Source organism: Scyliorhinus canicula, chromosome 5, assembly GCF_902713615.1.
Source record: "Scyliorhinus canicula chromosome 5, sScyCan1.1, whole genome shotgun sequence".
NCBI classification, from domain to species: domain Eukaryota; kingdom Metazoa; phylum Chordata; class Chondrichthyes; order Carcharhiniformes; family Scyliorhinidae; genus Scyliorhinus; species Scyliorhinus canicula.
Window position 1 is genome coordinate 211194757 of NC_052150.1, and position 10331 is coordinate 211205087.

The following is a 10331-nucleotide window of genomic DNA, read 5'->3' on the forward strand; positions in this document are numbered from 1 at the left end:
TCTATCCTCGCAACTGAAGTTTCTCATCCCTAGAACCATTCTTGTAAACCTCTACTGAACTTTCTCCAATGTGTTCACATTGTTTCTATAGTGTGGAACCCGGAGCTGTACAAAGTACTCCAGCTGAGGCCTAACTAGTGTTTTGTACAGGTTAGCATATGCTCCTTCCTCTTGTCCTCAGTGATCCTATTAATAAAGCTCAGGATACTTTATGAACTGCTCTCTCCACCTACCCTGCCACTTTCAATGATCCAAGAGCATGTACACCCAGATCCTACTGCTCCTGCGCCCCTTTTAAGAATTTCACCCATTGCTCAGATTCCTGTCTGAGAATCCCAACAATTTGCAATTTGTAAGACTGTGAGGGAAAACTAATAAATCACAGGAGTGATAAAACTGACCAATAGGTATATTTTATGTGAAAACAAACTTTAATTTAAAAACATAATCAATCACATTAGCAACACAGTAAGAGTTTTCCAATTAACAGTTAAAACAGTTCTTGAGGGGGGCTCCTGCAGAGAGACCTCCCTCCGGGCCCCAGCCACGGCCGCACTTATATCCCTACCTAATAAATACTCAACAAGCCCAATGGTGACAGCAACACTCTGGCCGTGGAACCAGCTGCGATAGCACTTTTGGCGAACTCCACCTCCTCATGCGCAAGGCTAAGCCTAATGCAGGTGAAAGTTGTACACAGAGCCCACTTACCTAGAAGCCGACTCAGCTAGTTCTTCCCGGAGGTGGAGGACAAATGCGAACGGTGCCAAGGAGGCCCGGCCAACCGCGCCCACATGTTCTGGTCTTGCCCCAGTCTTGTTGGGTTCTGGACAGCCTTCTTTGAGGCAGTGTCCAAGGTGGTGGGGCTGAGGGTGGAGCCATGTCCGAAAGTGGTGGTCTTCAGGGTATCAGACCAGCCAGATTTCTCCATGGGAGGAGGGCCGATGCCCTTGCCGACATCCCTAATCGCCCCTGGAGAATCCTGCTCGGCTGGCGATCAGCAGCACTACCCAAAGCTGCTGACTGGCTGTCCGACCTATCGGAATTTCTTCAAATGAGAAAATTAAATTCGCCATCCGGGGGTCAGAAGAGGGCTTCCACAAAATATGGAAACCATTCACTCAGTTGTTCTAAGACCTGTTTGTAGCCAACAGTCAATAAGCCAAAGAAAGGGAGAGGGCCGTCAGGGTATAACAATGAGAGGTGGAGGGGGGGCGGGGGGGTGGAGGGGGGGAGGGCAGGTGAAATAAGGAGGCATGGAACCCAATAATGCCCAGAAAATAACAAAATGCCCGGCATCACGCCAACCCAGTGGAACAGGATATAAGAGCAGATGAGGGAAGAAGGCACGCCAGGCGGCCAGAGGGGTCGGGGCGTCAGGACAAAAGTGGGGAGAGGGGAGCAGGGGAAGCAACCAGAACCAAATGCCTACTGGAAAATAAGAAACTGTAACCATTGTAAATAACATTAAGAAGTCTTACAACACTAGGTTAAAGTCCAACAGGTTTATTTGGAATCACTAGCTTTCGGAGCACAGCTCCTTCCTCAGGTGAGGGAAATTCAATTGTTTAGCTACTTCCTCAAATGAGATTTTAAAAAAGGCTTCCACATCTTTCTTGCCAAACCTTGCCAGTGCTTGAACAGACTTATACATATCCTCAGTAGCCTTTTGAGTAGGAGGGGTTACTCCTTCTTCTAGACTTCCCTCAACACCTGAATTTAACTGCAACCTTTTACATTGATATTCTCCATGCTTTTCCGACATCCTCTCCTTCAGTTCTATTTTCCAAGTTCAAAATATCTTACCATGTCTTTCTCCCTTTCTCTCTCTGCCCTCTCTTTTTCCTTTCCTTCTGCCTTTGCCGCGCTCTCCTTATTTTGTTCCATTTCCTTTGCTTTTAATTCCAATTCAAGCTGTCTCAGTTCTTTATCTTGTTGCAACGGTTTCACTTGTAACTGGAGCCTAGCCAATTCCAATGATTCAGACTGTGTCTCATCCCGAATTTAAAATGTTGAGCTATCGCATTAATTATCTCTGCATCCCCCACCCCCTGCAGGTGAAGTCACCGGCAGATTGACCACCAAATCCAAAAGCTTTGTTTTAACCACCCTTTGTAAACCACTCAGAGTGAGTGCTTCAACACCCAGGGAAGTATTAGGCACTGAAAGAGTCATTTTGCAAGTTATTCCCTATTTAAACTGAGAGAGTATCTACACATGAAAGAAAGCAGTGTCTTTAAATTCAATAATCCCAAGCCAAACGAGGAATTATACTTTTTAAAATCCCAACAAAGAGCCCCCAATTTTTGTTGGGCCTCCTGTACAAGAATCCCAACAATTTTCAATTTGTATGACTGTGAGGGAAGATTACTAAACCGCAGCAGTGATAACACTGACCAGTAGGTATCTTTTACATTAATACAAACTTTAATTTAAACAGAGAATCAGTCACATTAGCAGCACAGTAATAGATTTCCAATTAACAGTTAAAACAGTTCTTAAATAAAAAGAGGAAAACATTTCAACTCCCCATCTACACCTGCCACTATATATTCCAATTAAGCAGCACAATAGAGTTCAAATAGCACCTAGAAATAAAGTTAACCATCAAGTTTAATTGCTTTTCTGTGAAGACCTTTGGAGAGAGACCCTTTCAGGAACAACATGAAAATCCTTCTGTCTTGTCAAACTAAAATCCTACAACAAACTGCAAAACTACAGATAGACTTGGCTCCACCCATTAATTACATCATCTATATCTCAAGCATAAGACATTCTCCAGTCTCCTCCCATTAAGGTGTCCCATGACGTGCTTCGCTAGGGCTAAACACAATCTCTCATAAAGTATCCAAACCTCAGGTAACCTCCAAAACGTAAATAATATTCCATTAGCCACCTCTCCGTAAATGAGTAAATGGTTACAATCATTAATGACTGCACATTTACAACCCCTTAATCACAGCTTTAGCAGAAAAACTGCCTGTATATATTTGAGCACAAGGTTTTTAATAACATTCCTAGAACAAAATATAATATGTGACAATTTCCTACAATCACACCCTTATTTTATACTGTCTGCCCATGTTCTGCCTACAAAAATGCAGCACTTCACCGTTCTCCACACTGAACTTCATCAGCCACCTACTTGTCCACTTCACCAATTTGCCTATGTCGGTTTGATATTCTACAATGTTCGCCTCACAGTTTACAATATTTCAGAAAGAAACTTGGAGTCACATGTTTATATAAAGCAGTTAAATCAGCATGCCCTGGACAAAAGTAATCCCTGATGCTTTCTTTGCTGCATGACAGTGCAGATGGTGATACGGAGACAATTTTCTCTTGCAGAACTACAAAGTATTGGGTGCTTAGGATTGTTGGAGATAGGTTTGGAAAATACTTCAGTTCACAAATTAACATGGTGGTGGGGGGGGGTCACACTCGATGTGACGGGGGTCAGGATCCTTCAGTGGGGAGGGGATAAGTCTGGGAGAGAATGGGGGTCAATTCAGAAGAGGGCTTAGTCCAGGATAGGGGTTCAGTCCAGGAGGGTGTCAGTGCGGGATGGGGCTCAGTTTTGGTGAGGGGGAGATCAGTCCAGAGGGGGGTCAATCTTGGAGGGACGTCAGTCCAGGAGGGAGGGAGCAGTCCAGGACAGGGTTCATTGCAGGATGGAGCTCAGTTGGGGAGGGGAGGATCAGTCTGGGAGAGGCGTCAGTGCGGGATGTGGTTCAATCTGGGAGGTGGTGAGTCTGGTAGGGAGTGAAACTTTCAGTCCAGGAGGGGAGAATAGTCTGGGAGGGGGTCATTCCGGGATGGAGCTCAGTCTGGGAGGGGATCACTCCGGGATGGAGCTCAGTCTGGGAGGGGATCACTCCGGGATGGAGCTCAGTCTGGGAAGGGGTCATTCCGGGATGGAGCTCAGTCTGGGAGGGGGGTCAGTCCGGGATGGAGCTCAGTCTGGGAGGGGGGTCAGTCCGGGATGGAGCTCAGTCTGGGAGGGAGTCAGTCCAGGATGAAGCTCAGTCTGGGAGGGGGGTCAGTCTGGGAGGGGGTCAGTCCGGGATGGAGCTCAGTCTGGGAGGGGGTCAGTCCGGGATGGAGCTCAGTCTGGGAGGGGATCAGTCCGGGATGGAGCTCAATCTGGGAGGGGCTCAGTCCGGGATGGAGCTCAGTCTGGGAGGGGGTCAGTCCGGGATGGAGCTCAGTCTGGGAGGGGATCAGTCCGGGATGGAGCTCAGTCTGGGAGGGGGCTCAGTCCGGGATGGAGCTCAGTCTGGGAGGGGGTCAGTCCGGGATGGAGCTCAGTCTGGGAGGGGGTCAGTCCGGGATGGAGCTCAGTCTGGGAGGGGCTCAGTCCGGATGGAGCTCAGTCTGGGAGGGGGTCAGTCCGGGATGGAGCTCAGTCTGGGAGGGGGTCAGTCCGGGATGGAGCTCAGTCTGGGAGGGGGTCAGTCCGGGATGGAGCTCAGTCTGGGAGGGGGTCAGTCCGGGATGGAGCTCAGTCTGGGAGGGGCTCAGTCCGGGATGGAGCTCAGTCTGGGAGGGGTCAGTCCGGGATGGAGCTCAGTCTGGGAGGGGGTCAGTCCGGGATGGAGCTCAGTCTGGGAGGGGGTCAGTCCGGGATGGAGCTCAGTCTGGGAGGGGGGTCAGTCCGGGATGGAGCTCAGTCTGGGAGGGGGTCAGTCCGGGATGGAGCTCAGTTTGGGAGGGGGTCAGTTCCGAATGGGGCTCAGTCTGGGAGCAGGTCAGTCCGGGATGGAGCTCAGTCTGGGAGGGGGTCAGTCCGGAATTGGGCTCAGTCTGGGAGGGGGTCAGTCCGGGATGGAGCTCAGTCTGGGAGGGGGTCAGTCCGGGATGGAGCTCAGTCTGGGAGGGGTCAGTCCGGGATGGGGCTCAGTCTGGGAGCAGGTCAGTCCGGGATGGAGCTCAGTCTGGGAGGGGGTCAGTCCGGGATGGAGCTCAGTCTGGGAGGGGGTCAGTCCGGGATGGAGCTCAGTCTGGGAGGGGGTCAGTCCGGGATGGAGCTCAGTCTGGGAGGGGGTCAGTCCGGGATGGAGCTCAGTCTGGGTGGGGGTCAGTCTGGGAGGGGATCAGTCCGGGATGGAGCTCAGTCTGGGAGGGGGTCAGTCCGGGATGGAGCTCAGTCTGGGAGGGGGTCAGTCCGGGATGGAGCTCAGTCTGGGAGGGGCTCAGTCCGGGATGGAGCTCAGTCTGGGAGGGGCTCAGTCCGGGATGGAGCTCAGTCTGGGAGGGGGTCAGTCCGGGATGGAGCTCAGTCTGGGAGGGGGTCAGTCCGGGATGGGGCTCAGTCTGGGAGGGGCTCAGTCCGGGATGGAGCTCAGTCTGGGAGGGGGGTCAGTCCGGGATGGAGCTCAGTCTGGGAGGGGGGTCAGTCCGGGATGGAGCTCAATCTGGGAGGGGGGTCAGTCCGGGATGGAGCTCAGTCTGGGAGGGGGTCAGTCCAGGATGGAGCTCAGTCTGGGAGGGGGTCAGTTCCGAATGGAGCTCAGTCTGGGAGGGGGTCAGTCCGGAATGGAGCTCAGTCTGGGAGGGGGTCAGTCCGGAATGGGGCTCAGTCTGGGAGGGGGGTCAGTCTGGGAGGGGGTCATTCCGGGATGGAGCTCAGTCTGGGAGGGGCTCAGTCCAGGATGGAGCTCAGTCTGGGAGGGGTCAGTCCGGGATGGAGCTCAGTCTGGGAGGGGGCTCAGTCCGGGATGGAGCTCAGTCTGGGAGGGGGTCAGTCCGGGATGGAGCTCAGTCTGGGAGGGGATCAGTCCGGGATGGAGCTCAGTCTGGGAGGGGCTCAGTCCGGGATGGAGCTCAGTCTGGGAGGGGGGTCAGTCCGGGATGGAGCTCAGTCTGGGAGGGGGGTCAGTCCGGGATGGAGCTCAGTCTGGGAGGGGCTCAGTCCGGATGGAGCTCAGTCTGGGAGGGGGTCAGTCCGGGATGGAGCTCAGTCTGGGAGGGGGTCAGTCCGGGATGGAGCTCAGTCTGGGAGGGGGTCAGTCCGGGATGGAGCTCAGTCTGGGAGGGGGGTCAGTCCGGGATGGAGCTCAGTCTGGGAGGGGGCTCAGTCCGGGATGGAGCTCAGTCTGGGAGGGGGCTCAGTCCGGGATGGAGCTCAGTCTGGGAGGGGGTCAGTCCGGGATGGAGCTCAGTCTGGGAGGGGGTCAGTCCGGGATGGAGCTCAGTCTGGGAGGGGGGTCAGTCCGGGATGGAGCTCAGTCTGGGAGGGGGTCAGTCCGGGATGGAGCTCAGTCTGGGAGGGGGTCAGTCCGGATGGGGCTCAGTCTGGGAGCAGGGTCAGTCCGGGATGGAGCTCAGTCTGGGAGGGGGTCAGTCCGGGATGGGCTCAGTCTGGGAGGGGGTCAGTCCGGGATGGAGCTCAGTCTGGGAGGGGGTCAGTCCGGGATGGAGCTCAGTCTGGGAGGGGTCAGTCCGGGATGGGAGCTCAGTCTGGGAGGGGTCAGTCCGGGATGGAGCTCAGTCTGGGAGGGGGTCAGTCCGGGATGGAGCTCAGTCTGGGAGGGGGTCAGTCCGGGATGGAGCTCAGTCTGGGAGGGGGTCAGTCCGGGATGGAGCTCAGTCTGGGAGGGGGTCAGTCCGGGATGGAGCTCAGTCTGGGAGGGGTCAGTCGGAGGGGCTCAGTCTGGGAGGGGATCAGTCCGGGATGGAGCTCAGTCTGGGAGGGGGTCAGTCCGGGATGGAGCTCAGTCTGGGAGGGGGTCAGTCCGGGATGGAGCTCAGTCTGGGAGGGGGTCAGTCCGGGATGGAGCTCAGTCTGGGAGGGGGTCAGTCCGGGATGGAGCTCAGTCTGGAGGGGGTCAGTCCGGATGGGCTCAGTCTGGGAGGGGATCAGTCCGGGATGGAGCTCAGTCTGGGAGGGGGTCAGTCCGGGATGGAGCTCAGTCTGGGAGGGGGTCAGTCCGGGATGGAGCTCAGTCTGGGAGGGGCTCAGTCCGGGATGGAGCTCAGTCTGGGAGGGGCTCAGTCCGGGATGGAGCTCAGTCTGGGAGGGGGTCAGTCCGGGATGGAGCTCAGTCTGGGAGGGGGTCAGTCCGGGATGGGGCTCAGTCTGGGAGGGGCTCAGTCCGGGATGGAGCTCAGTCTGGGAGGGGGGTCAGTCCGGGATGGAGCTCAGTCTGGGAGGGGGGTCAGTCCGGGATGGAGCTCAGTCTGGGAGGGGGGTCAGTCCGGGATGGAGCTCAGTCTGGGAGGGGGTCAGTCCGGGATGGAGCTCAGTCTGGGAGGGGGTCAGTCTGGATGGAGCTCAGTCTGGGAGGGGGTCAGTCCGGAATGGAGCTCAGTCTGGGAGGGGGTCAGTCCGGATGGAGCTCAGTCTGGGAGGGGTCAGTCCGGGATGGAGCTCAGTCTGGGAGGGGGTCAGTCCGGGATGGAGCTCAGTCTGGGAGGGGCTCAGTCCAGGATGGAGCTCAGACTGGGAGGGGTCAGTCCGGGATGGAGCTCAGTCTGGGAGGGGGCTCAGTCCGGGATGGAGCTCAGTCTGGGAGGGGGTCAGTCCGGGATGGAGCTCAGTCTGGGAGGAGGGTCAGTCTGGGATGGAGCTCAGTCTGGGAGGGGCTCAGTCCGGGATGGAGCTCAGTCTGGGAGGGGGTCAGTCCGGGATGGAGCTCAGTCTGGGAGGGGGTCAGTCCGGGATGGAGCTCAGTCTGGGAGGGGTCAGTCCGGAATGGAGCTCAGTCTGGGAGGGGGGTCAGTCCGGGATGGAGCTCAGTCTGGGAGGGGGTCAGTCCGGAATGGAGCTCAGTCTGGGAGGGGGTCAGTCCGGGATGGAGCTCAGTCTGGGAGGGGTCAGTCCGGGATGGAGCTCAGTCTGGGAGGGGATCAGTCCGGGATGGAGCTCAGTCTGGGAGGGGATCAGTCCGGGATGGAACTCAGTCTGGGAGGGGCTCAGTCCAGGATGGAGCTCAGTCTGGGAGGGGCTCAGTCTGGGAGGGGTTGAGGCCGGATGGAGCTTAGTCTGGGAGGGGGTCAGTCCGGGATGGAGCTCAGTCTGGGAGGGGTCAGTCCGGGATGGAGCTCAGTCTGGGAGGGGGTCAGTCCGGGATGGAGCACAGTCTGGGAGGGGGTCAGTCCGGGATAGAGCTCAGTCTGGGAGGGGGTCAGTCCGGGATGGAGCTCAGTCTGGGAGGGGGTCAGTCCGGGATGGAGCTCAGTCTGGGAGGGGGGTCAGTCCGGGATGGAGCTCAGTCTGGGAAGGGGGTCAGTCCAGGAGGGGAGATCAGTCTGGGAGGGGGTCAGTCCGGGATGGAGCTCAGTCTGGGAGGGGGTCAGTCCGGGATGGAGCTCAGTCTGGGAAGGGGGTCAGTCCGGGATGGAGCTCAGTCTGGGAGGGGCTCAGTCCGGGATGGAGCTCAGTCTGGGAGGGGCTCAGTCTGGGAGGGGGTCAGTCCGGGATGGAGCTCAGTCTGGGAGGGGGTCAGTCCGGGATGGAGCTCAGTCTGGGAGGGGGTCAGTCCGGGATGGAGCTCAGTCTGGGAGGGGGTCAGTCCGGGATGGAGCTCAGTCTGGGAGGGGCTCAGTCCGGGATGGAGCTCAGTCTGGGAGGGGCTCAGTCCGGGATGGAGCTCAGTCTAGGAGGGGATCACTCCGGGATGGAGCTCAGTCTGGGAAGGGGTCATTCCGGGATGGAGCTCAGTCTGGGAGGGGGTCAGTACGGGATGGAGCTCAGTCTGGGAGGGGGTCAGTCCGGGATGGAGCTCAGTCTGGGAGGGAGTCAGTCCGGGATGAAGCTCAGTCTGGGAGGGGGTCAGTCCGGGATGGAGCTCAGTCTGGGAGGGGGGTCAGTCCGGGATGAAGCTCAGTCTGGGAGGGGGTCATTCCGGGATGGAGCTCAGTCTGGGTGGGGGTCAGTCCGGGATGGAGCTCAGTCTGGGAGGGGGTCAGTTCCGAATGGGGCTCAGTCTGGGAGGGGGTCAGTCCGGAATGGGGCTCAGTCTGGGAGGGGGGTCAGTCTGGGAGAGGGGTCAGTCTGGGAGGGGCACAGTCCAGGATGGAGCTCAGTCTGGGAGGGGGTCAGTCCGGGATGGAGCTCAGTCTGGGAGGGGGTCAGTCCGGGATGGAGCTCAGTCTGGGAGGGGGTCAGTCCGGGATGGAGCTCAGTCTGGGAGGGGATCAGTCCGGGATGGAGCTCAATCTGGGAGGGGCTCAGTCCGGGATGGAGCTCAGTCTGGGAGGGGGGTCAGTCCGGGATGGAGCTCAGTCTGGGAGGGGGTCAGTCCGGGATGGGGCTCAGTCTGGGAGGGGGTCAGTCCGGGATGGAGCTCAGTCTGGGAGGGGGCCGTCTGGGTGGGGGTCAGTCTGGGAGGGGATCAGTCCGGGATGGAGCTCAGTCTGGGAGGGGGTCAGTACGGGATGGAGCTCAATCTGGGAGGGGGTCAGTCCAGGATGGAGCTCAGTCTGGGAGGGGGTCAGTCCGGAATGGGGCTCAGTCTGGGAGGGGGTCAGTCCGGGATGGAGCTCAGTCTGGGAGGGGGTCAGTCCGGGATGGGGCTCAGTCTGGGAGGGGGTCAGTCCGGGATGGAGCTCAGTCTGGGAGGGGGTCAGTCCGGGATGGAGCTCAGTCTAGGAGGGCGTCAGTCCGGGATGGAGCTCAGTCTGGGAGGGGGTCATTCCGGGATGGAGCTCAGTCTGGGAGGGGGGTCAGTCCGGGATGGAGCTCAGTCTGGGAGGGGGTCAGTCCGGGATGGAGCTCAGTCTGGGAGGGGGTCAGTCCGGGATGGAGCTCAGTCTGGGAGGGGGTCAGTCCAGGATGGAGCTCAGTCTGGGAGGTGGTCAGTCCGGAATGGGGCTCAGTCTGGGAGGGGGTCAGTCCGGGATGGAGCTCAGTCTGGGAAGGGGGCAGTCCGGGATGGAGCTCAGTCTGGGAGGGGGTCAGTTCCGAATGGGGCTCAGTCTGGGAGGGGGTCAGTCCGGGATGGGGCTCAGTCTGGGAGGGGGGTCAGTCCGGGATGGAGCTCAGCCTGAGAGGGGGTCAGTCCGGGATTGAGCTCAGTCTGGGAGGGGGGTCAGTCCGGGATGGGGCTCAGTCTGGGAGCAGGTCAGTCCGGGATGGAGCTCAGTTTGGGAGGGGGTCAGTCCGGGATGGAGCTCAGTCTGGGAGGGGGGTCAGTCCGGGATGGAGCTCAGTCTGGGAGGGGGGTCAGTCCGGGATGGAGCTCAGTCTGGGAGGGGGTCAGTCCGGGATGGAGCTCAGTCTGGGAGGGGGTCAGTTCCGGAATGGGGCTCAGTCTGGGAGGGGGTCAGTCCGGAATGGGGCTCAGTCTGGGAGGGGGTCAGTCTGGGATGGAGCTCAGTCTGGGAGGGGC